The 19,200-nt window shown below is 36.3% G+C and overlaps 1 non-coding gene across 1 annotated transcript; it reads left to right on the top strand.

The window, feature by feature from the left end:
- Positions 1-17,940: 17,940 nt before the first annotated feature.
- On the top strand, positions 17,941-18,047 carry LOC149065650 (U6 spliceosomal RNA). Its single transcript, XR_016195639.1, has one exon. It is a non-coding gene; the product is annotated as a U6 spliceosomal RNA (small nuclear RNA).
- Positions 18,048-19,200: the final 1,153 nt, after the last annotated feature.

The raw sequence follows: 19,200 nt of genomic DNA, 5'->3' as shown, positions 1-19,200 counted from the left end.
AATATAGACACAATTAAATGTAAATTAACAGAAAAAATTAAAGAATTTTGAGCTGAAGAAAATTTTTAATTGATGGAAGAAATAATTCCGAAACCAAATAAATTTAGGACCAAATAAAAGAAACCCCCCACCCAAAGACGCGATGTACAAATTATTCCATAAAGTCTAAGTCAAGAATTACCATCATGTTCAAAGCCTTAAAATAAGATCATATATATATTGAGCACACTTGCTTGTGCATGAACCATAAATCGCGCGCATCAAAAAAAAAAAATTACCACTGAAAAATTGTGAAAATTTTAAGGAAACCTATTTTTTTTCTGTAATCATTAAAATGTTTTTGAAAAATTCATGAGACGATGATATACTGACATGAAGATATCCTAATAAAGAGCTAATGAATTAGCAGAAAGGATTGTCGGATTTTGCTAAAATTAAGTAATTAATATTAATGAAATTACTGAATTTAATAAAAAAAATTTTATGGGATTTTTGTTCATGTTTATCATTTAGTAAAACATTGAAGCTCTTCTGAAGTTTGAAAATCTACTACGTTTTCATTGATCCAAATACGCAGTCAACAATAATGAAGAATTTCGAATGAAAAGTTTTTGTGTAAGGCATGGAATGATTAGACGACAAGTTAACTCAATTAATAAATAACCTTACGTATAGGCTATTGGCCACAAATTTGGACGGTGTACAGTTAAACTAGCAGAGATATATAGGAAAAAGTAGTATCATTGTTTACACATGGGAAAATGAAGGAAAAAATATGAGAGGGGATCAAATAGAGTTTTTCCGTTTTTCTCCCTTTCCCAACAACTTTTTCCTTATGTATTTTATATAGTCAGACCCGCTTATAACAAAGTCGAAAAAACAGCGAAAATAATCGTTATACTCAAACTTTGTTATATCCGTACCCATACTATATAGTATTACTATAGATAAGTAGTACGAAATTCATGGGGAATAGAAAAACTTTGTTTTGTATGAAAACTCATAATATCCGTGTTCGTTATAAGCGAGTCCGACCGTACTATATTTCTTAATCGTCAAAGTAACTTGGCAGAGAACAAAAGTGTCAGCTGTATTAAACTTAGTAAATAATTTCAAAGCTGAGCTATCAGATTAGCGCAATCACAGTCGAATGACAGCTATCGAATTTGTGGAAAGTTGAATTGATATTTAATTCGTTAATATATATATTTGCTATTGATGTTTCATTCACAATGGCAGAGTTTATGAAAGAATTTTTTTTCACATTCGAAGCTTAGAAAATGTAAGGAAGCTACACCAATTTCTGCTGAATAAAAAATCTTCTACAAATTTGAAAAAGTTAACAATACAAAAATTTAGATTTTAGGCCGGTATTACACTATAAAAGTTTCAAAAAAGGTCATTTATAAAACTTGAAAAATTCAACCAACAAGCGTATAGGTTACATTCGAGCGAATGTAACCAATAGGCTTATTGATTGTTTTTTCAAGTTTTGTAAATGACCTTTTATAAAACTTATATTTATATAGTGTAATCCCCCCGGCATTATATATAGACACATTTTTCCCTTCCTTTTTTGCAGAACTGTCAACGAATAAAATTTATTCATTGATGATTGAATTTATCTAATTAAATTAAATATATGATAAAATTTATTCATTTAATGAGCTGATGTATGTAAACTTAATGGAGAATAGTGTTGGGGCTATCGAATGGAATTATGCTTTCGAAGAACCAATTTTGATCTTTTGAGAAAAAGGTTAGCTGACGTTTCCAAAGACCGGTTGGAATCAGTTGGTGTGGTACGCCAGTGGGAAGTATTTAGGGGAACTATCCTCTGTGTTTTACATGACGCTATGCTCTTTGTTCGAAAAAAGCGAGTTTGTTTGTCGAATCCCCTCTGGTTAACGTAAAAAGTGCACAATCTTTATCTTGAATAGCAAAGGGCATTTAGAGAGTATAAAAGTGGAACAGGGACTGTCAACATTTACTGAAAAAAGAAGAGCATTGAAGAGGGCGATTATACGAAGTTGAATCTAGGCTGGTGCATAATATTGGCGCTAACTCGAAATCATTTTTAGAGTATGTCAACAATGGATGTAAGAGAACAGTTCCCCCCCACCCGCCCCTCAATAGAAGGATCTAGGGTAGGAAGTAATGTAAGCATGTGTAGTGCTTTCAATTACTTTTTCGTGTCGGTTTTTAATAGAGAAGATCATATCAAAAGTACGGGTATGTCATGGGGTGATAAAGCACTCAGGGATATTCAGGTGGAAGATCTGAAAGCCCTAAAACTAAAAAAATTTATATGCAAGCAAGGGCCAGATTATATTTATCCTAGGGTCCTTAGGGAATGCGCAAATGAACTTTTGGGCCAGTTGCACAGATTTACAGAAGTAGCGTTGCTGAGGGTATCGTCCCGGATTTGGAAGCTTGCTAATTTCGTTGCGATATTTAAAAAGGGTAGTAGAGCAACCGTGTCGAATTATCGTCCAGTGACTTTTACGAGCTCCCTCTCGAAAATTTTGGAAATTAGTAGCAAAAGGCAATTGGTGAAGTGGACAGACGTGAATAACGTATTGGCGGAAAAACCGGAATGGGTTCGGCCGTTCGGGAAGGGGAAGTCATATGTAACTGACTAAGGCTTTAGGAAATGGCAAAAACGTGGATGTAGTTTATTTGATTCCCAGAAGGCCAACTCTTGAAGCGTTTACATGAGGTTGGGATAACTTGTTGAATTGGATATAATCGTAGTTGATAAATACAGGGGTTGAACAAAATAATATGCACACCTGTGAAATGAGACAAAATCTTTATTAATAGGCTATTGGCCCTCCTTTTTCATTAATTACAGCTTGTATCCGTCGTGGGATGGAGAAATACAAGTCATGCACCACAGTCACGAGGATACGTAGCCACTTCTCCTGCAAAAAGTCCACTAATTCAGAACGTGTCTTTGGAGGTGGAAACCTAATGCACATTTTGGTCTACAAAATACCCCACAAAGGTTCAATTATATTAAGATAAGGGGACCGAGCGGGCCACATGAGGTGTTGCAGTTCATCATGGTGTTCATCATGTCAGTCTCCAACAATTCCAGCAGTGTGAACGGGCAAATTATCTTCTTGGAACACAGGTCGAAAATCAGGGAACAAATATTGCACCATTGCATGAAGATGGTCGGCCAGAATACTGACATAAACCGCTGCATTAACCCACCCACCCATTCAGGACAACAAGTGGGCGAGACCACGGTGAGACATAGCGCCCCCCACAGCATCACTGATCCCCCTCCATGCCTAATAGTAGGAAGGAGACAATCAACGTCATAGGCTTGTGCTGCCGTTCTCCAAACGTAAACATGTCTGTTAGTCTAGAATAATGTGAATGACGATTAGTCTGACCAGATGACATTCTCTCATTTTTGTTGTGTCCAATTCTTATGTTCGTGACACCATGTTCGTCGTTTCAAGGCACTGCATGGTGTCACCAATGGTTTTGGAATAGCCGCTCTACCGTGTATGTTTGCTGCATGCAGTTCACGGCGTATAGTTTTTGTCGATACACCTTCCTGTAGATGTGTGTTAATCACAGATGTTATCTGGGATGCTGTTATCTTGTGCTTTCTGGCCACAATCCGCTTCAAAACCCTTCTGGGTCTATCAGCCATTTTCGACTTTCGGCCACTGTTATGCTTGGTAGATGATGTCTTTCCCAGTTTGCTATAGGCTGTCATTACCATCGACACAATACTTCTTCCGACACCAACAAGGGTGGCCGTTTTCATTACTGTGGCCCCGGCAAGACGGGCTCCAACAATCATGCCTCTTTTGAAATCTGTGAAGTCAGCCATAACGAAGTTTTAACGCCCCAATATACATCGCATCCGAACGCTATCACTGCTACGACTAGACTGATATGGGCACATTATCGCCCACTAAGTGGAACTCTTCCACACTAGAAAGCGGACGTATAGGACAGGTTCCCTTGAGTGTTGTCTTTTGCACAGGTTTTCACATTATTTTGTCCAACCCCTGTAGATCACTATGGGTTATGGTGAACGGGGAATTCTCTGATTGGACGACACAGTGGAGTCCCTCATACAAGTGTCCTTGGTCTCATACTTTTTCACTTTTTATCGATAAACTCGATCAACGTAATCGATGGGATTATTAGCAAATTCGCAGATGACGTGAAGCTAACGGGAGGGGGGGGGGTAGTCGGGAATCAAAGAGGGAGGGAGTTGCTCCCAACCAAATTAAACAGGATTCCAGCTTGGGCAAATGAATGGAGCATGACCTTTAGTGTTAATAAGTGCATGGCCGCTCATTTTGGTTCGAACAGCTCACGTTTCACTTACGAGTTGAATGGTATTACTATGTAACTGTACATCCCGGATGCAATTAGGGTCACAGATTTGGGAATTCTCATAGACGAGCGGCTAGGTTTTCTGAACAGTTTTCAGCGGTTGTCAAAAAAGCTGATAGAATGCTCGGTTTCATTCTTAAAAAGGTCTCGTCACATTCTCCTAAAGTCCTTCTTCCGGTTTTCCGAGGCTTAGTCCGTCCTGCACTGGAGTATGCCGTAAGGTTTTGGACACCATACCTGCAGAGGGACATAGACTTGGTTGAGAGGGTGCAAAGAAGAGCTACGCGTTGTCTTGTTGACACACAAGGCTTGAGCTATGGAAAAAGACTTGATTTCTTGAATATGTTTATGTTGAAGGAACGCAGGTGTCGGGGGGAATGTGATCGAAGTATTTAAAATTTTCAGTGGGGTGGATAAGATGGACCACACATGAGTCATTAATGCAGCGTCAAACAACTACTTCGACAAGGGGACACCAGTATCGTTTAGTAAGGCGCAATTCCAGGTTATGGTGTCGCAGGGACGTTTTCTCTAATAGGGTTGTTTAAAAATGGAATAGCTTATATCCGGGGGAGGGGGAGGGTCATAAATTCTAACACAAATGATACGTTTAAAAAGAAGAACGATAGACATAAAGGGATAAATTGAGAAGCTATCCATATTTAGATAAGACAACCATAATCTTTCTATGGGCAGTGTACTATAGATTATTAATTATTATTACTATTTTGGTGATATATGATTTTACATTGGCTATTTTGGTGATATATGATTTTACATTGGCTATTTTGGTGATATATGATTTTACATTGGCTATTTTGGTGATATATGATTTTACATTGGCTATTTTGGTGATATATGATTTTACATTGGCTATTTTGGTGATATATGATTTTACATTGGCTATTTTGGTGATATATGATTTTACATTGGCTATTTTGGTTATATTTGACATCCATATTTTCTATGGGCATAATTTTTTCATTATCTTGATTTAAGAGTATAGTTTTGAGTTTTAATTCAAAATTTACTACTAAAACCACTATACTGAAATAAGCTGAATGAGGGTAATCAACTCTATAAACAACTCTTGCTATTATTATGAGTACAATCAAAAGCATGACACATATAATCCTTCAGTTTTATTTATAAGAAATTCTCAATCATTTCGATGTCTTCAAGCTTATATTGTATTTTCCCTCCAATATTAGAATGATTATGACCAATATGATTAATTTTGTGCTGACGAATATTATAACGGAAATCCTGATGTCAATTCATTTAGTACAATGCAGGTTCATTAGCTGCTCAGCTCAAAATATTATAAGTACCTAGGCGTACATAAACTGCTTTAAAAGTTTCATATTCAAGACTGCACATTTTTGAAATTCAAATAAATTTTGCTGAATTTTTAAATTTGTGAGATAAACATGTGTGAAACGATTCAGAGGGGAAAAAATTTCTCATCTGCAGCATTCTTATTTTTCTTATGCACTGCTCAAAACAATTAGGGGAAATGTATTATTTATTTAAATTTGTTAAAATTTATTTGATGATTAACTCTTGCGGCACAACTCTTTTTGTGAATACCTAACAATGTTCTTTGTCAATTTTTATTTTCAATTAAAATATTTACAAATCACAATTAAATGCAAACTACATTTCTCCTAATTGTTTTGTGCAGTGCAGCTCAATTCAACTAGAACAGTATGAAAGGCATCGGTGTATTATTGTTTGTTTAAACAGAGAATGTTTCAAAAACATGCTTTTGAATATTTGTAGAAAACAGACAAGAGTATCGTAGCAGTCGCTTTTCCCATTTTGTATTTTTGTTTTCACATAATTCTATCGATTCTGAGAGAGAGGAAAAACAGAAACAACAAATTTTATAAGCAATGTTTTGTAATTATTTTTTGCACATTATTTGTAATCAAAATACTCAAACATTAATTTGAGCATTCAGTGTGTTTTTTAATCACGCAATTCATGAATAAAAACAAACGGATAATGGTGATAATGAAATCGTTATTGGAAATTGCGACAACCTACAAAAATTTCCAATAATGATTTCCAAAGCGTTTGTTCGCCAGTATGTCGTGTAAAAGAAATGATTGTTTGAATGATGGTAAACGAATCACGCATTTTTCTCATTGCACTGAAAGATTATTAAAAAAGCAAGTTTGTTCCATTTGTGGTTGTAATCCATACGATTGAAACCAAACAAAAAATGTTTACCTATATAGAATAACGAAATCTCGTGCTAGCTATATCACGCTAATATCTCAAAATATACGTATTTCAACACGCGACATCTATCGACAACGTATTCGTAAAAATACAAAAGAGAACAAAGTAGTTATTCCCGTAATAGAACATTAAAGCATTAACTTGATACAACTTAGACTCCAACGAACTAAATTTTTCTGTATTTGTAAACATAAATTAAAATCCAATAATTCTCGAAATCCAATCTAGAGATGCGTGATTTATTGGAGTTGGTGCACGCAAATTTTTCAAAAAATTTGTAATAGTGAAAAAGTATTTTTCACTTTTTAATTTTTTCAAATAATATAGACTTTTCTGCGTCTAACAGTGATAGAATTTTTGTTCTACCTGCAACAGAAGTGTTTTTATATATTTTTATATAAGCTGCTGAGAAGCCTTACTTATTCTGAAGTTTTCCATTTAAATGCTCTTTTTGCAAGACTGTTTATTGTAAGATAAGAAACATTTTCTCAAGCACTACTTGGTCGAATGTCTTGAAACTTCGTGTCTTTTGGTACTGAAGTGATGCGGACTTGAACAAGAGGATTTCTTATTGAAATGCAATTCAAGCAATTTTATGGCATAAAATATGGATGAAATTTGGTGATTTTTTAAACCGTTAATTGGCAAGCATAGAAATATAGAGAAGAGAAAATTTTTTTAGGGTTATATATTAAGCGAATGAGATATCCATTTCATGACAAAAAAAATGTGTCAATATTTAAGAAAATATGGGGTGTTGAATTTTAAGCAACACACTGTATTTATATGATTTACATAGATTAGAATAATACGAAAACGTCATTTATCTCATGCCAACTCACTTTTCTATTCAGAGTAATATCTCCCCTCCACACATGGTATTTCACTCCAAAATGCATAGATCAAAAATCGTTCTTGAAGGGCTTGTCAAGAAGTAGGAGACATGTTTACCTTTGAGCCATTCTGTTGGTAATTACAGAAACTTCAAGAACAACTGACATGTAAAAAAAGTTCTCGTGAAATTGTATAAAAATATACATAAAATTCACGATAAAAAAAATTGAGTGCTTAAAGTGAATAAAAATTTTTTAAATTTTCCTTAAATGTAGGTCATTTTTCCCATTATTAAAACATGGGAAGATCGTGCACCAACTCTTTTAAGTTAATTCATAATTTTTGTTCGAACTTGAATTTATTCCACGAAATGTTTTTTCCCTTGATATTGGCACTTGTCTTTCAAGGAGAGTGTTAAATGCTTTTCATATCGATTACACGTAAATGATGTGGAACACGCTATGCCTTTGGTAATTGAAGATCTTTCATAAATCGAATTCTAGTGACAAATCTCTTTCAAACATTTCTTCACATACTTTTAAAAATCTTTTTGTAGGATATATACAGTAAGTTTTACATTTTAGTTCTCTCGAAACTGAGCTTAACCGGCGAATATTATTACATAATTTGGGGTCAAGGTGGATGGAAGTACTAGATGGTGTAACATATACTTGTATGTCTCTTGCATCTATTTCAAGATTTAAGACCGAGAAAGATTAATTTTTGCAACATGATGTTAGTTTTACTCAGTCTGAAAACCTACGTTGGGCTCATAATTTTTTTGGTTTTTGTTTTGAAAACAAAAAAAAAATGTGTTTTTATTTGTAATATATTTCAAGGACGAGTGTGTAATGTGTACATATGCAGTGAAACCTCGCTACAATGATACTCGATATAACAATAAATCCCTCTACAATGATATTTTTTCAAATCATCTTTGGAATTTTTGTTCCTTGTATCCCGAAGTTCACCATATATCATGTCTGTAGTGGGGTATGACTGCATACAGGGTGATTCTAAATTCATTGGACAAACTTTAAGAGGTAATCTAAGGCCTGGATTAGACTATAAAAGTTTGATAAAAGCTCTTTTATAAAACTTGAAAAATCCAATCAATAAGAATATTGGTTGCATTCGAGCAAATGCAACTGATGATCTTATTGGTTGCATTTTTCAAGTTTTATAAAACAACTTTTATAGTGTAATCCCGGCTTATAAAACTCCAAAACAAACGTTTTTCATCATACAATGTGCAGACGAATCGCAATATCAAAGGCGGTAAAGGGTGTTCTTAGAAATTGCACAGCAGCACTTCAAAAAAAACAAAAAAACAAAAATCATATTTTCCCGACGGATTTGCTGCGATATCAACCATTCGAGGGTGCATATGCACCTTCTTATTGGATTGGAGTTCGTTTTTTATAGGTGCAAGGATCATCAAGGTTATGCTGCGTCATATAATGACCAAGCGATACAATGACTTGTGGTAGAATTTGCGTTATTCAGGTTGCACTTACCACATTGCAACCACCTGCACCCTCAAATGGTTAATTGCACTTATCGCAGTGAAACCACGAGAAAAATATAATATTTGCTTTTGGTGAAGTGTTGTTTTGCACTCTCTAAAAACACCCTGTGCCACCTTTTCTATTGCGATTCGACCACACATTCTATGACCACAAATGCTTGTTTAGGAGTTTTACATCACCTCATAAAGTTTGCCCCATGAATTTAGAACCACCCTGTATGCATATCGGATAATCCAAAAAAATACACTTGCTTATGTTCCTATGACGTCATATTTAGTTATTATTTGATCAGTAAATGATATTGGAAGACTTTTCTGAGTATTTGTAGCTGGAAAAATCAATACATTTTTTTTTAGTTTTTTCCACTCTTTTACAACGATATTTTTCTTGGTCCGCAAAGTATAGTTGTATCGAAGTTTCACTGTATTTATATTCGATTTCCCATCGTAGGATTCCCTTGATCGATCGTAGTAAATTTATAATTCATCAGTGGCTTCAGATATATTTGTTTGGAAATCGGTGACTTATCTACATGTTTTTCGTCCCAGAAATAACTAAACGCAGCAGACAAAAGTAAACGGAAATAATTTTCTAACCTGTGACGAACGTGAGGAATTATGCTGGCAAAGTAGTTAAAAAGCTATTGACCTCCTAGTCTAATCTGCGTTCACCCACCCTTAGAGAAAAAAAAACGAGCCTCTTATAAGTGAGTGATCACGTGTTTACCTGCATTTGCCCCTTTCACCAGCATTTTTGGTCATAAACTATTAGAGAAATCGCAGTGAAAGCCGTGATTTAGAAACGTTCTGATAGAGGTATAAATGTCACAGAGAGGTCGGGGACCAATTTTCACTATTGTACCCTTTGACTTTTATATGTTATTTATTTTTATTTTGTTTTCTTTCATAGACTAAAGTAATTAGCAATATAGTGATATCTCGGCAAACTAATTTGATTTGTTCCAAAATTACGTTCCTTAGCCGAAACGCGATTTCACATAGTTTTTTTTTATGGAGAATCGTTTAATTCGTTCCAGAAACAACCCAAAATTTGAAGATAAACTTTTTAAATTACCAAGAAACGCTACATAAAAAGAGAAAAACTGACTGGAGGCTAAAATGAACAGCTTCAAAACAGAATAAATGAGAATCTACAAGAAGTACAAGAAGATGAAAGATACTGAAGATCTTTGTATTTTACACTAATGTGCACAACCAACACCAACTAAAGCTGTTGTTGCTACAACCCAGTTGAGTTCGCAGATGTCCTCATCCATTTGCGATTTGGTCAGATCATTTCTGTGTCTGATATTGTGCAGATGGAAAAGATAACCTCCTAGAATGTACAGGCTGTTCAGTTTGATGATATGAGTCTTGCAATGAAAGAATGCGTGCTCTGAAAACATAAGGCCCCTTTTTTTCACTGCATTTTCTATTAGCTGAATCTTTCATTTTACATGATATAGTTCAAAAACTCTCAGAGAAAAAATTCCGAGGTGGACATGAGTGACTCGAGTTGATTGGACTCGAGTGACAGTAATTCTGATTATGATTGGCGATAAAATTCAGCTCACGATGCGACTGTTTTATATTAGCATGCTGGCAATAGAATGAAACTTTTATTGACACATCATATGGAAATTTTAGTTAAAAATGAAGATCGTGACTAAAAGTAAAATGCGTTGGAAAAAATATATAACTCTCACGCATGAATTATGTATTCTGTTTTGAAATGCATCGTTACCTGCGTTTATCGGTAAAATGATTTGAATTGCTAGCCATAAAAATCGTTGTGAATTTCTGAATGATGTAAGATATGAAAAAAAAAAAGACAGATATAAAAATATTTATTCGATACTCGATACAGTTGCGTGTTTCACACACACAAACTCTTTCCTATGCCTTGAAAATTATAGTGATACCTCGGCTAACGAAAGTCTCGGCTTACAAATTTTTCGGCTAACGAAGATTTTATCCGCAGTTTTCTGCCTCGGCTAACAGTGGCTAAAAAGCTCACAACCGAGCATTGAAAGCTGAGAGAGCCTGCAATACAAAGTGCATTAGTCGGCATCTGTGCCGGTCGAGACATAGCTGAAAAAGCTCAACCCAGCGCTGAGGGCTCAACTGGAAGCCCGCAATACAAAACCCCCTTGGCAGGCACCTGGGCCGGTCGGTAACGTCGAGACATGGCTGAAAGGCATACAACCGCACCGAATGAGGCATCTGTTCACGTCGCTTCGATATTTAAGAGCTGTTTTGTAAATTTTTTGCTATTTGTAAATACTTTTTTTAGTGTGTTTTATTTCCGTGTACGCACATATGTAATTTATACATGCATAATAAAGCACCCGACACCATTCAGGCCCTCATCTGGGGCAATGGCTGAAATTGAATATTGTCGATTGAGCATGGGTGGTGTACGGTATGAAATGAAATGCCACGGCTAACGAACATTTTCGTTGATATGGATGCACATGCTAACCAAACATAGCCGAGTTGAGAGCTGAAATTCTGCACAAATCATATCAAAACTGTCACTCGATCTCTATTAATTTATGTCCACTTCATGATCACTTTCCACATGTATCTCCACTTCTGTTTTGTAATGTATTTGATCGATTTCATATAAAATAAAAGATTAAGCTAAGAGACAATGCATTAAAAAAAAGGATGCCTATAGACATGAATGTTTTCACTGCACACGGTAAGATTCTTAACATCAAACTGAACAAGCTGGATATTCCTTCTTTCAGTGCAAGACTTTTAGCATCAAATTGAATGGTATGGACCAGTGTTCACCAATACGCATCAAAATTCAATTTTACTACCACCGAATTTCGTTGAGAAGTGAAAGTATTCCTTCAAATTTTAGGTAATTGTTTTTAGTAGAATTATTTCTCAATGATAAAAAAAAATTACCACTTGAAATTTTAGAGAGGAGTGAAATTGCTCTTCAAAATTATATTTCTGGAAAAGACTGGTCTGGACTTTCTAGGAACTTATCTTTTTCATCTGCATGTATGCGGTAGCCTATTTATGGGGGGGGGGGGGTTATCCTTAGCGGGGTATAGCCCAGGGCGTCAAGTTCAGAGGGGTAGCAAATTTGAGGAATAAGTGGCCGATTAGTAGAATGGGAGGAGGGTGGCAAAACCATAAATACACATCTTCCTAGAAAGTGAGGGATTAGGTCAGAGAGTGACCAAACGAGTGATTTAGAGAGTTTAAAAAACATCTGAGTGAACAAAAGAGTGTGCAAGCATGTGAGGAAAAGAGTGACCTGGAGAGCGAGGAACCAGGTTATTGATCGATCACAAGCGTGACTTGCAGCGTGTGCAAGCAAGTTAATGACCAAAAGAGTGACCTAGAGCAGCGTTTCTCAACCTATGGTCCGCGGACCAGAGGTGCTCCGCGACGATGGCGTAGGTGGTAAGCCAAGCAAATTTGATAATTCAATTTTAACTGGATGGAAAATTATTCAATTGTTGTAATTTATATTATAGTGATATCCACATGGATTCGCAAATAAAAACTATCTTCATACTTCGGTTCATTATACCTCATTAAGGAAAATGCGGGAAATTGCGATCCCAAATACGGGATATCACTAATTTGCAGCCCAAAAGTGCAATTTACGACAAATTTGTTGATTACTGCAAAAAGGGGTGAGGGGTGGGGAATAAAAGGTTGCTACAAATCACTTTAAACAAAAATTTGACGGAAAAATACCTTGAGATGACCCGATTAAGTCAGCAAAATCCCCATTTGTAGTTAAAATGGCTGAAAAATTGAGGGAAAACAGTTTAACTTTACAATGCGAGATGTGAATATTTGTATTTATACCCAAAATCATCATAAGTTATAAAAACGCTGTTTACTAATGATTCTAGTGAACACTATAAATAAAAATAAACGTCATCGAAAAAACGGGACAAATGTAGAAAAAGAAATTCAGAACCACTAAAAATACTGAAGTATCCCGTGATACGGGACGCGCGCAGCGAAAGTGGTCCGTCGAATTGTTTCAGACATTTTACTGGTCCTTGGGTTCAGAAAGGTTGAGAAACGCTGACCTAGAGAGCGTGCGCAAGCATGTGAATGATCAAAAAAAGTGACCTAGAGAGTGTATGAGCATGGGAGTGACCGAAAGAGCAAGGGATCAGGTCGGCGAGCGAACTAAAGACGTGTCTACAGGAGGAGATAAGCGGGGTTATTGTAGGAGGACAGAGGTGAATTCGAGGAATGAGTGGGCGAGAAAGTTAGAATAGGAAAAAAGGGCGCCCAAATTGGTGTAGCCCACAGGGGGCAAAACCGTAAATCCGTCTCTGCATGTATCAGACACAGAAATGAGCTGATCAAATCAGTATGAGATCACCTAATGAACCTACGAACCCGACTGGGTTGTGTGTACATACATAGTATAATATGTACATCTTCACACAGTTTCTTAACTCTTGTAAATTCCCATATATTAAATTTCAGATAATGTCTCACAATCCTGACTTTGATATATCATAGGTCAGTTTTTTTTGTTTTTTTTTACCATGCTTCTTAACTTAGCTTTAAATCTTGGTCAGTACTTGAAAAAAAATCGAATTAAAAGATTTTCCATGGAAACCTACGGGAAATCGTGTTTCGGTTAACGAATGTAATTTTGGAACGAATTATCTTCGTTAGCCGAGGTATCACCGTATTGACAAAATGATTTTTTGAAATCAACATAATGTGCCATCTTCATTGCTTATATCACGCTGTTTTTATTGGACAAAACACAACACATAAAACATGTTACGGTAAATGCGATAAATCGGTTATCATACGTAGCAACCAGTTATTATGCACACTTGCCAATCGTTTTGATAAGTTTGATAAATTTGTCACTTTTACTATGCATAACACCCAAGCGTCGTTGGTAAATTTTATGAATACTCAAAACATTATCACTTTTAACGGCGATTACGCATAATAACTAAATTTCATTGCTAAATTTGATAAATACTTCAAATTTATGGTCAAGGTTTTGGTCTTGTATGGTCAAGTTATAGGTTTTACCTGTGATTGTGTGTAATTTGATAAATAATACCGTTGTGTAATTTGGTGAATTTGATGAATATGAAAAAATTATAAATGAATCTAGTATGTGTGATGATCCCGATATAATGATAACAAATTTTACGATCGTACCCCGACATAGGCGTACGCAGAATTTTCTCGAGGGGGGTTTTAGATATTTTTCCTTCTGAGGGGAGTTTACGTTTTTTCCTGCAAAATAACACTATAATCTTGGCTCAACGGGGGGTTAGAACCCCAAAACCCCCCTTGCGTACGCCAATGTACCCCGATGTAATGATATAATACATGTATGAATTGTCATGCGCGGAACCCCCAGCGAATCGGTACATGCGGGAATGTGCGTGTACGTGTAGTGAAACCTGACGTGAAGTTTTTTGTTTCTCTGTAATGCTTGTTATGTGTAGTGCTGCCATCTGCCACCAGTTTTTCAAACTATGAGTGAAGTGTTATGATTGAATGATTTATCGTTGTAGGACTGTTGCTCCCTGTGGCGAGACTTTTTAACGGGGAGATCGGCTCGCATTTGCGCCTTGAAATTGGGAACCACAGAAAACCAACTTCAGCCGACCACTATGCGCTCGAGAATGGAGAGAAGAATAAAACCCTAGCTCTAGCGGTCACAACAACCAAATTTTGAAAAATTCAAATGACAACATTCACTTTTATGCAATGTCAATTGATGGGAGCAGTGAAAAATCATGAATGGCGTTGGAACGTTACCTGTAGCACCATAAATGTCCACGAAGACAAAGAAAGAAGATATCACTAAGAGGTTGATGCGCTAACCTTTCGGTGGGGGGAACTTCCGGGGCACAAATGTGATCTGCATTGGTTGTTTCCACATGTTTCTTTGTCTGCCTCTAGCATCGGAATTGATCATGTTACAGGTACCATTCCAACGTCATTTGTGGTTTTTTTACTGCGCCGATCACTTAACAATGAATAAAAGTGAGTGCTGCCATTCTAATTTTTACAAATTTTTTTGCTGGAACTGTGACCGCAAGAGATAGGTTTTTATTCTTTTGCTAATTCTTGAATCATCGGTGTCTCGAATTTCATTCGCATTCATTGATTTTTGCGCTCGACACAAGGGTTCATATATCGAAAAAGTTATTTTATGACCACCCTGTACACGACGATGACACAGACGCTCTGTGATCACAATTGATTTAACGTCTTTCCAGAAGGCCAATTTAAATTTAATTGAAGAGTTAACTTGGTTGAACAACACCCTTGCTATTATTGTATGTACTGATTGGTTATAGTTTTATAACAGCAATATATTATTTTAGTTTTTTTTATTACTGAACAAACAAAGCATACATATACAGGGTGACCTGTAAGTCCTGACTCGGCCTTTGTAAGACAGTGGTTCTTATACTTTTGTCACCCGCGGCTCCCTTGCCCGATTCATTGCTCTTTTGCGGCTCCCCAGAATAGTTTAGTATAGATATTTCCACTGAAAAAGAACCACTTAAAACCACGAATAGTTACGTAAATCAATACCTCTCCAGCTCGTCGCGATGCCCCTCTTAGAGATTGATGACACCCATAGGAGCTGCGACCAGCGCCGGATCTCGAATCCTGCAAACTACGCGGCCGCAGAAGGCGCCGACTGAAGGACCAATTTTTAGGGCTTTCCAACTGAAGGGGAGGGGTGATTTTTTTTATCACCAAAATATATCATTCGCTTACACTTGAAAGACGTCCAGAACCGGCCCTGGCTGCGACGCACACTTCGAGAAAAACTGTCGCAGAGGTATGATTCCAGTTTAAAAAGTGCTCAAAATATGCTTGGAAATCGCCTTGTGCCAGTTTTGAGAGAGAAAATACAATGTGTGTCACAAAATAAACAAAAAACCAAAATTTTTATACGGACACCCTGTCCCGAAAAACCGAATTAAAAACTCTGTTGCCCTCTCTCTCTCTCTCTTGGGGTTAACAAAAAATTTCATATTTCTAAGTGCAATGATCGCTGAGATACTTGAATTCAAAAAAATCGGGGGGAAATTGAGAAAGAACAGCATAAACGATGGAAAGAAGCGTTGTCCGTTAGTTTTTATGCTATTCTTTCGCAACTTTTCTCCGATTTGGGAATTCAAGTAGCTCAGCGAATATTGTACTTGAAAATGTGAAATATTTTTTTCCCCCTTGGCCTCAAAAGAGACAGGGCAACAACTTTCAAATTGGGTTTTTTAGGACAGGGTGTCCATATAACAATTTAGACTTTTTACTTTGTGACACTGCCTAATCACTCTCAAAATTGGTACAGGGTGATTTTTAAACACATTTTGAGCATTTTTCAAATTGGCGACGAAGTGTTGATGAGATAAAGGCCGCATCGGGACTTACGGGGACACCCTGCATATATTTACCTAATTTAAATACAAGCATGTTTTTAATTACTGTGACCGTGTAATCATATATATTTTTCATTTGATCAACAGGAATAATCATATTTTTGAGATTTTTAGAATTTGTTGTATTGTGTGAAATTAACATATCGTTAAGCATACAATGTACGACACATTGCAGGACCGCTTTTACCAAACCGGGAGCCAGTCACGGATCTATTGGGGAGGGGGTGATCGGGGTGATCACACACCCCCCCCCCCCCCAAGCGAAATGTGAATATGATAAGATTGCATTCAATATGTACTATTGCAAATTATTTGTATCAACGCGTTTTTGTTTAAATAACAAATTCAAGTAACTTCCGACTAAAAAACGGAAAAAAAACCGGGAATTTTTTTTTCTTTTCAAAAAAAGTCGGGACGGAGGAAAAAAAAACCGTAAACTGGAACTGTCCCGGGAAATACGGGACCCAATTACAACAATTTGAGGGGAAAATCGTCCCCTCCCACAGCGAGATCTAGATCCGACCCTGCCGGGACTCTTTGCTAAAATAATAGCAGGAAGGGGGGGGGGGGTCTCCTTAGCCCCGGCTTTTTTTCTTCTGTGAGAGATTTGAAAATATTCAGAAAATGAAAATCCTGAAAATTCAGAATGAATTCAAGAAATAATTTCAGAATTGATGAAAATTCAGAATGAATTCAAGAAATAATTTCAGAATTGATGAAAATTCAGAATGAATTCAAGAAATAATTTCAGAATTGATGAAAATTCAGAATGAATTCAAGAAATAATTTCAGAATTGATGAAAATTCAGAATGAATTCAAGAAATAATTTCAGAATTGATGAAAATTCAGAATGAATTCAAGAAATAATTTCAGAATTGATGAAAATTCAGAATGAATTCAAGAAATAATTTCAGAATTGATGAAAATTCAGAATGAATTCAAGAAATAATTTCAGAATTGATGAACATTCAGAATAAACGAAAGAAATAGTTTCAGAAATGATGAAAAGTCAAAATTCCAGAATTGATGAAAAGTCAAAATTCCAGAATTGATGAAAAGTCAAAATTCCAGAATTGATGAAAAGTCAAAATTCCAGAATTGATGAAAAGTCAAAATTCCAGAATTGATGAAAAGTCAAAATTCCAGAATTGATGAAAAGTCAAAATTCCAGAATTGATGAAAAGTTCCAGAATTATTTCTTTTTCTAGATAAAAATGCTGAGAATTCTCTCCAAAATTATTTCTTTATTGATGCAGATTTACAGAATTGATGAAAATGCAGAGATTTACAGAATTGATGAAAATGCAGAGATTTACGGAATTGATGAAAATGCAGAGATTTACAGAATTGATGAAAATGCAGAGATTTACGGAATTGATGAAAATGCAGAGATTTACAGAATTGATGAAAATGCAGAGATTTACAGAATTGATGAAAATGCAAATTTACAGAATTGATGAAAATTTCAGAATTTATGAAAGAAATTATTGTTACCGTAAATGCGCCTCCTCCTCAAAACGAAGGGCCCGGTTGTACTCGCTTCGGCAGTACATATACTAAAATTGGAACGATACAGAGAAGATTAGCATGGCCCCTGCGCAAGGATGACACGCAAAATCGTGAAGCGTTCCACATTTTTGCCGCTGTGGTGGTCGAGTGGTTATAGTGACGGACTCGTGATGCGAGGATCCGGGTTCGAACCCCACAGTGGTGGTCGGCTGAAGTTGGTTTTCTGTGGTTCCCAACTTCAAGGCGCAAATGCGAGCCGATCTCCCCGTTAAAAAGTCTCGCCACAGAGAGCAACAGTCCTACAACGGTAAATCATTCAACCATAACACTTCACTCATAGTTAGTAAAAACTGGGGGCAGATGACAGCACTACACATAACAAGCATTACACAGAAACAAACTTTACGTCAGGTTGCACTACACGTACACGCACATTCCCGCATGTACCGATTCGTTGGGGGGTTCCGCGGGGGGGGGGGTACATGTGTGGTGTAGCAGTAGTAGGTAGGGGCTCGGGGATCCATGATGTTCTTAAGTCAGCCACCTCGTTGGGCAATTTGCCTGTTGTGGCGTTGTATTTGTATTTGTGTGATCGCACTTGTCACACACCCTTAAGACCGGGTCTGGCCTGGCACTGTCGTATATGAAGATTGTTGTTTTTGCCAGAATCACAGAGAGAAAACTATATCTAGTACAGAATTTTCACCATCCAAGTATTGTAGAATTTAAAATAAATGTCACTAGGCCGTGTAAACAAGTATACAGAATCACTATTTAATTTTGACATATATTTTTACAATTAACTGTTTTAATTAGAAATTTCGGATTGAAACGGGAAATTCAAAACATTTTTTTCGATCGCACGAATTGATTTCGTATTTTTACTGTTTTTTCGATCGAATAAATTTATGTTTAGAGTGATTCTTTTCTACGTAAAAACCAAATCATCCTGATATATAATTACTAGGATTTTCATGACTTGAAGCCGACAGGATACATTATAATAAAAAAATGAATTTTTTATAGATGTCCTAAAAAACTAAAAATATGCCGTAAAAATTAAAAAAATATGTTTTTATATAAATAGAGGCTCACCATATTTCCTCGAGAAATTACAAGAAATCGTCAATCATTGTCAAAAATGATGCCAAAGGCAGTGCCTTCTTAACGCATGGGCCCATCCAAACACGGCCTGGGAGCCTCAAGTGCAGAGGGGAGCCTCGTGAAAATGAAATCTGGTTAAAATTTTCGAAGTAGTAAACATGTCTCACACCGGGTAAGGG

The sequence above is a fragment of the Pholcus phalangioides genome, unplaced genomic scaffold, assembly GCF_987345545.1.
Source record: "Pholcus phalangioides strain wild (caught in Gottingen) unplaced genomic scaffold, Ppha-v1.0 ptg000039l_1, whole genome shotgun sequence".
NCBI lineage: Eukaryota > Metazoa > Arthropoda > Arachnida > Araneae > Pholcidae > Pholcus > Pholcus phalangioides.
This window is presented reverse-complemented; position numbering and strand designations above follow the sequence as displayed.